We start from the raw sequence: 7,387 nt of genomic DNA on the forward strand, positions 1-7,387 counted from the left end.
GCAGTATTGAATCAACAAGAGAACTTGACTTTCAGAGCCAGCGAGACAGAGAAGTGGAAGATAGTACCAGTTGAGATTTTTCAATTGTGATCTCTTGATGTTAGCAGAGGTCAATTCTTGAGGTGTTCACAAGGTAAAATGATCTCTGAGTGATAGTTTGCCGGCATGAAAAATTTCAAAACTGCTCACCTCTTCCGTCCTCGCGAACAATTGGTTTCCCTTTTGATCTCAGTCTGGCCTTACCAAAATTTGATTGCCAGCCTAGTTAGCTTGGTTGGTAGCGCTTTTCATTAGTAAGCGCTAGGCCGCGGGTTCGATTCCCGCCCGGGGTGAATTTTATCCTGAAGGGATAATGTTCGTTCTCGGAAGGTCTGGCTTTCTCCTATCCTGTCTTACTTCTCTCTTCGATTTCGGGACGATAAGACCTTAGCATTTGCTAAATAATTTGACAGCTAAATTACGAATCAAAAAGTTCGAAGAAATATTTTTTGTCCGTCTGGGTATCAAAGAGGGAACCGGCTGAATACAAGAAGACAAGGAACCCAACTATTTCATATTTAATACAGCACTCGCTTCATACCGTCACCAGCCTAAAGGGCTCGAAAATTACCAATAAATTGAATAGTTTCCCCTCCTTCCATACTTCACTCATATATGAGGAGTATATCTCATGGTCCAAAAACCTATATTTTAGCATAATATATATACTGATTTTAAGTATATCAGGGACGGACCAGCACGGACAGTAGGCGTAATATGCTTTGAATCCCAGCAGCGACATGAAAAAATTGAGTCAGAGAGAGAGAGCCTTTGTAAAATTAAAATTCAAACACTACCTGTCTAAATTCCAGACAATTCCTTTTTCCTCTTTCGAGCTTTTTTAGGGTGGATTGGGCGAATTTGAGACAGTACAATTTTGAGACACTATCTTTAATGTTGACAGTTGTCATTTAAGACCATTGTGTCTCAAAATTGCTCTGTCTTAATATTACCCCAACCTACCCTACCATTTTATGTTTCCAAAAGTCTGACTGATGTTTCCAAATTATGAAAGCGAATTCAGCACTTGTTTTAAGACAATTTTTGTTGCAATGTCCCTACAAGAACCTCTCTACAATGGGCCACCAGTGTTGGCCACAGACTAGGACCACCCCTGTGGTATTCACCAATCTATTACACATTATATGTTGGGCTATTACCCATTCTGTGTTAGGCTAGGGCAGTTTTTCTTCGATATTTTATGAGAAAAAAAGTGCAACATGAAGCAAAAGAAACCGTTTAGTGTTACTTCTCTGGGAGAGGGTCTGGTGTGGGTGGGCATGTTTTGTATTATATTATGGTCAATAAGTACATGGTATTCACCAATCTATTACACATTATACTCGTATGTTGGGCTATTACCCATTCTGTGTTAGGCTAGGGCAGTTTTTCTTCGATATTTCATGAGAAAAAAAGTGCAACATGTAGCAAAAGAAACCGTTTAGTGTTACTTCTCTGGGAGAGGGTCTGGTGTGGGTGGGCATGTTTTGTATTATATTATGGTCAATAAGTACCATCATCACATGAGTGAGTCACGACAGGTAATAACACATTCAGGGTGGTTCCGTAGAGAGTTGAAAAAAGGATCGGGAACTGTAACAATGGAGGTCTTACTGAGGCAAATGCTCAAATAAATGTTACTTGTGGAACGCAAAATGAAATATGTGACTCAGTTTTCTGAATAACAAAATGATGACTTGTGACTTACTTACTTACTTCATTAATTTATGATTATGACTCCGGGTATTTTTGAGAGTTTTCTTTTTTTTTTACCAACACTACCAACTACATGGGATCACGACAGGTAATAACACATTCAGGGTGGTTCCGTAGAGAGTTGAAAAAAAGATCGGGAACTGTAACAATGGAGGTCTTACTGAGGCAAATGCTCAAATAAATGTTACTTGTCGAACGCAAAATGAAATATGTGACTCAGTTTTCTGAATAACAAAATGATGACTTGTGACTTACTTACTTCATTAATTTATGATTATGACTCCGGGTATTTTTGAGAGTTTTCTTTTTTTTTTACCAACACTACCAACTACATGGGTGTTTTATGTTATCGTATAATAAGTGGGTATACATAATAAATGTGGTCACCCTGTATGTACCTATATTGAATACCTATGGGCTGGACACTTGTCATATGGACTTTTGTTTCTAATTTATTTCTATGTAAAATAATACTAGAACTTTGATATGGCATTTGTGCTACGTAGCTAATCTACTTCCCGGTAAAATGCTAATCTACTTCCCGGTAAAATGTTGGTTAGGTCATCCATATACTGAGGGAAGCTGACGAAACCTTACTGACTAACGACCAAAAAAGGGCTGCTCTGTAAATTTTTCTTTGATGGCTACCTATGTGTGAGTTAAGGCTCGGGCTTAGCACTTCAAATTATTTCGGGGTTGAACTTAATCAAGGACCGAGCTGTAAGTACCGAATGTTCAGTTCAGTGCAGGATTGAACTCAATCCCGAGGAGATAATCAAGAGTGGTAAGCCCAAGCCTAGCCGCACCTTTAGCTTCAGAACCGCGAAACAAATGTCACTCTCTCGTTATAGCCCCATAGTGTTCCTTAATTTTGATCCGAAACAAAACCGGAAATAATTCAAGCTTTCATATAAAAGTAGGTAAGTTTTTATTAGGTCTCACTTGGCGCCACTGGATTTGTAGCTCCCCACAGTGTTGCATTATTTCCTCATCGGAGAACGACTTGTAAGCGAGCGCGATTAAGTACAGACTAACAGGTATAAAGTAGTTACGTTTAAATGTCTTTACTTCTAAATATCGTTAACTTGTGCTAATGATATTTGATCTTCTAAAACTGGAAGCTGCTGAGAAGTGGCAGATCCCCCCTACTGAGCCATGTGTTTGAAAAACTTGAAAGTTTTCTTTCCAAATTTCGAATCGAACTCGCGTGGCAACCACGACACCATACCTAGAACGAGCCTCTTGGAATGATCACAGAGAGTGACCATCAAGTTAGAGACAATCTACGTATTTATTTGTACCGTGTATAATCAGTGGGCTGAAATTGATGCTTACAACATGAAACCCTTTTCCTTCCTACAGACCGAGATGTGGATGTCCGTTGACCTTGTGTTTTTTCGATGTGCATTTTATTACCTTACTGATGTGATGGACAAAATTGTTGGAAAACGCCGTAACTGTACCTACCGTTTGTCATTTATTTCCCTTCAAAAAGTGAGGGCATGATTTTTCCGATGTGTATTTTATTACCCTACTGATGTGATGGACAAAATTGTTGGAAAACGCCGTAACTGTACCTACCGTTTGTCATTTATTTCCCTTCAAAAAGTGAGGGCATGACTAGAATCGCTTCCTTTAGTAGGTAACCTGCTCCCATTTATACTGTGATACTAACTGAAGAGTTACCCGTTTTTGTAAGTTAGGCTGTTCAAGTTTTGTCTCTGCGCGTGATATACCTAGTGACTGTAGTTTTGTAGAAAGCCAACGCAATATTACGCCTGAGGGTCTCGCTGTGTCAATAGATAACCAGGGGAGTGGATGCTCCAGATTATAGGCATTTGGGGCCCCCAAATACCCGGAGCGGGGAGTATACACCAAAGGTTTTCTAGCTTTTTAGTAGGTACCCTGCTCCCATTTATACTGTGATACTAACTGAAGAGCTACCCGTTATTGTAAGTTAGGCTGTTCGAGCGGGGAGTATACACCAAAGGTTTTCTACCTCTTTGGAAAAACTACTACGTGATGCGACCGAAAGGGTCCACACGGCCAAAGTAGCAGAGACTTTGTTATTAAATCTTTTCACGTTGAGGGGAGGGACTTGCCAGATCTAATCTACCAAAACGACCAAATGAATGAACTTGGTTTTTTCCAAGTTTTGTCCCGATTAGGAAATCCGCGTAGGCTAAGTGGACTTAACGATCGACCTGAGTGAAAGTACCATTAGATCATCGTCGAGAGCAAACTATTGATGAAGATAATTTGTAACTTTCAATTATGATGTTAAAAACTGATTTTTTTTTAACTTTGGAATCGGATGGATGATAAATTTTCTGCCAAAGAAAAACCTTGAATTTTTTCATGGACATTTTTTATGTTCTGGCCTGACTCTTTAACCTTTCAATAATAATAGTTGATATGTAATAAGTAGTGGAAAAAATTAACGAGAAAAACTCCCTTCCCGGGGCGTGATTTTGGTTTGTGATATCGATATAGGTATAGGTAATTAGCTAATTAGATAGGGTTATGTATTGGAATATGTCGTATGGAAAAAGGGCATTAGATGAAAAGTATCTATCCAGCAGACACACAAAGTACCAGTCGAACCGGAGACTTCTGGAACCATTTACCGATCAGACAACATGAACGAAAGATTCGTATGAATGCCGTACAATTTTGAATATATGCAATGTGCCTAGCACAAAACCCTGATACAAGGGTTTCATGTGGTTCTTTCTTGGTGTAAAATTGTAAATTGACCTAAATTTGTTTCTGAAAGTAATTACATGAGCCTAAATGTACGTATATCTGTTGTTTATTAACGGAGGTACATAAAAAAGAGAAACAATCGAAGATGGATCCAGCAGACCCACAAAGTACCAGTCGAACCGAAGACTTCTGGAACCATTTACCGATCAGACAACATGAACGAAAGATTCGTATGAATGCCGTATAATTTTGAATGTATGCAATGTGCCGAGCACAAAACCTGATACAAGGGTTTCATGTCGTTCTTTCTTAGTGTAAAATTGTAAATTGACCTAAATTTGTTTCTGAAAGTAATTACATGAGCCTAAATGTACGTACCTATATCTGTTGTTTATTAACGGAGGTACACAATAAAGAGAAACAATCGAAGATGGAAAAAATGCCTTTACATACACAGCAGATTACACAGATACACAGGTAGGCAATAAAGACTCTGAATGTTTCCAGAGGGAACTTATTGCTGAAAAAAAAAGCAATAAAGACTCAAGAGAGCTTTAAGTAATTCCAATCAATCACCCATGTTTCAATCTCCATCTCTCAAAAAAAAAACAATGGAAATATCAATGAACTCTGCTGGCCTCAATGAACCTCGTCTCTCCTACAGGGGAGTCACCCCCCCCCCCCCCCCCTCCCCGCCCCCATCAAGTCTGCGTTCCATATTCCTTATCGGGATTCCTCATCTCGGCAATCTCTATAACCAAACCAAAAAGACAGAAGGACACAGGCAGGACTTGGGATGTGGAGTGATTACCATAAGAAAGCATACTAAGAACCAAATTTTTGCCTGGTTGGAATATCTCGCTACTAAGCTGTAGGTGGTTGGACCACCCGATAAAATGACCGATAAATTGGTTTTTAGAAAACCAACTCTGTATTCCTGGTATGAAAAGGCTGTTTTTCTTCGAACTTCAAATCAATCTTCTGCAGACGAATATTTTGGCCGTTTCTTGACCTGAGGAGCAAGAACAGTATTTATTGAAATTAATAAATTCATAGATGTTGGTGCTCAAGAATTTAAGGTACCTACAAACATACCACCTTACAGAAAAAAAGGACCGATCTATCTAATACATACTTCATACTGTTTAACTGGAATCTGGAATGGTGAAAAATACCTTCCAGCAAAGTTGAATGAATGAAGACATGAACGAAAAATTATTTAATGAGAGAACAAACAGGAATGACGTAAGTCGTCGCAGTGACGTCATCAAGCAACAGGTATCTATGGCAACCACTATTGCTGACGTCAGAAGGTATTGATTTCCCCGGCTTTTGCTCTGTTTTCATTCATAAAAATAGAAAGCGAACAACCTTAAGGAGAAACCTTTCCCCGGCATCGGAAAAGGAAAGTTTCAAAGCCGGCCGGCGATTTTTGATGGGTTTTGCCGGCAGCGGAAATAATATTTATAATGATAATTGAGAGGAAATATTGTGTAAAATCAAAATAAAATATACATACGAGTACCTATATGTAATAATAATTCTAGTCCTATACTTGAAAACATGAGAAAAGGTTTGAGGAAAGATTTCCAACGGGCAACCTGTGGCTAGAAAGTATAAAGGTCTGAAATTGTGACAGGTTTTTTCATGATCGGGTTACTTGTTTCTAAATTTTGTACCTAGCGAGTACAATGAAAATCAAGGAGCCCTTAGCTGAAAAGTACGAAATAAAAGTCCCCATAAGTAGGTACTTAGGTATTTCTTACGAGCAGCTACTGCCGATGTATACGTATGTATCTAGAGCGGCACCTTCCATTAAAAGAAGGTCTCTCGCATTCTGGGTTATGTGTCCTCTAGGCCCTCTAGCCTTTAGGTTACAAGTATGATTGTAGTGAGATGTTCTGCTACCCACAGGTGGATATACCCTCAACATATACGTAGTTACGTAAATAGAACTGAAAAAGATATCCTCACCAATATTCAAAATGTTCACCAAGTCCAGGAAATCCATATTCAACATAATATCAGGTCAAGTGTCATTTCGTCAGAGAGCTTTCCATTGAGAATCTCGTTTCATGCTGGGGTGTGGGGCAATTCATGGAAAGCGAAAAACTGAAAGCTGAGAGACAGAAGGCATGGGGTGGGGGTGGATGGAGGGTAGAGGGGTTTGGGTGTGAACCCTTGGGAGTGGTTCTCAAACTGTGCTCCGCGGAGCACTGGTGCTCCTCGAAGAGCTTTCTAGCCTCTAGGTTACAAGTATGATTGTAGTGAGATGTTCTGCTACCCACAGGTGGATATACCCTCAACATATACGTAGTTACGTAAATAGAACTGAAAAAGATATCCTCACCAATATTCAAAATGTTCACCAAGTCCAGGAAATCCATATTCAACATAATATCAGGTCAAGTGTCATTTCGTCAGAGAGCTTTCCATTGAGAATCTCGTTTCATGTTGGGGTGTGGGGCAATTCGTGGAAAGCGAAAAACTGAAAGCTGAGAGACAGAAGGCATGGGGTGGGGGTGGATGGAGGGTAGAGGGGTTTGGGTGTGAACCCTTGGGTAGGAGGGTGAAGAGGAAGAGGCAAGTGAGGTGTTTAGAGGAGAAAAAGACGAGGTTTGAAATGGGAGAATAATGTTTCAATGAAAGTTCTCTGGAAATGTGTTTTTTGTGTTTGAGTTTTTAAAGCATTGGAAGTATTGGAACGACACTGATGTTAACTTGATTTTTTTTTTTTTTTTTTTTTTTTTTTTTTTTTTTTTTTGTTTTTTATTTTTTTTTTTGGCAAAATTTTTTTTTTATAGGGAAAGCGACCATGAATCGCAAACGAAAGCGCAAAGCGATTCATCCTAGCTACAGAGGAGGCATTGTAGAGATTCAACTGAATTATTGATTCGAGGTGAGCATTTACGAATTTTTCTGGCGA

This window comes from Diaphorina citri, unplaced genomic scaffold (assembly GCF_000475195.1).
Source record: "Diaphorina citri unplaced genomic scaffold, Diaci psyllid genome assembly version 1.1 scaffold636, whole genome shotgun sequence".
NCBI classification, from domain to species: Eukaryota; Metazoa; Arthropoda; class Insecta; order Hemiptera; family Psyllidae; genus Diaphorina; species Diaphorina citri.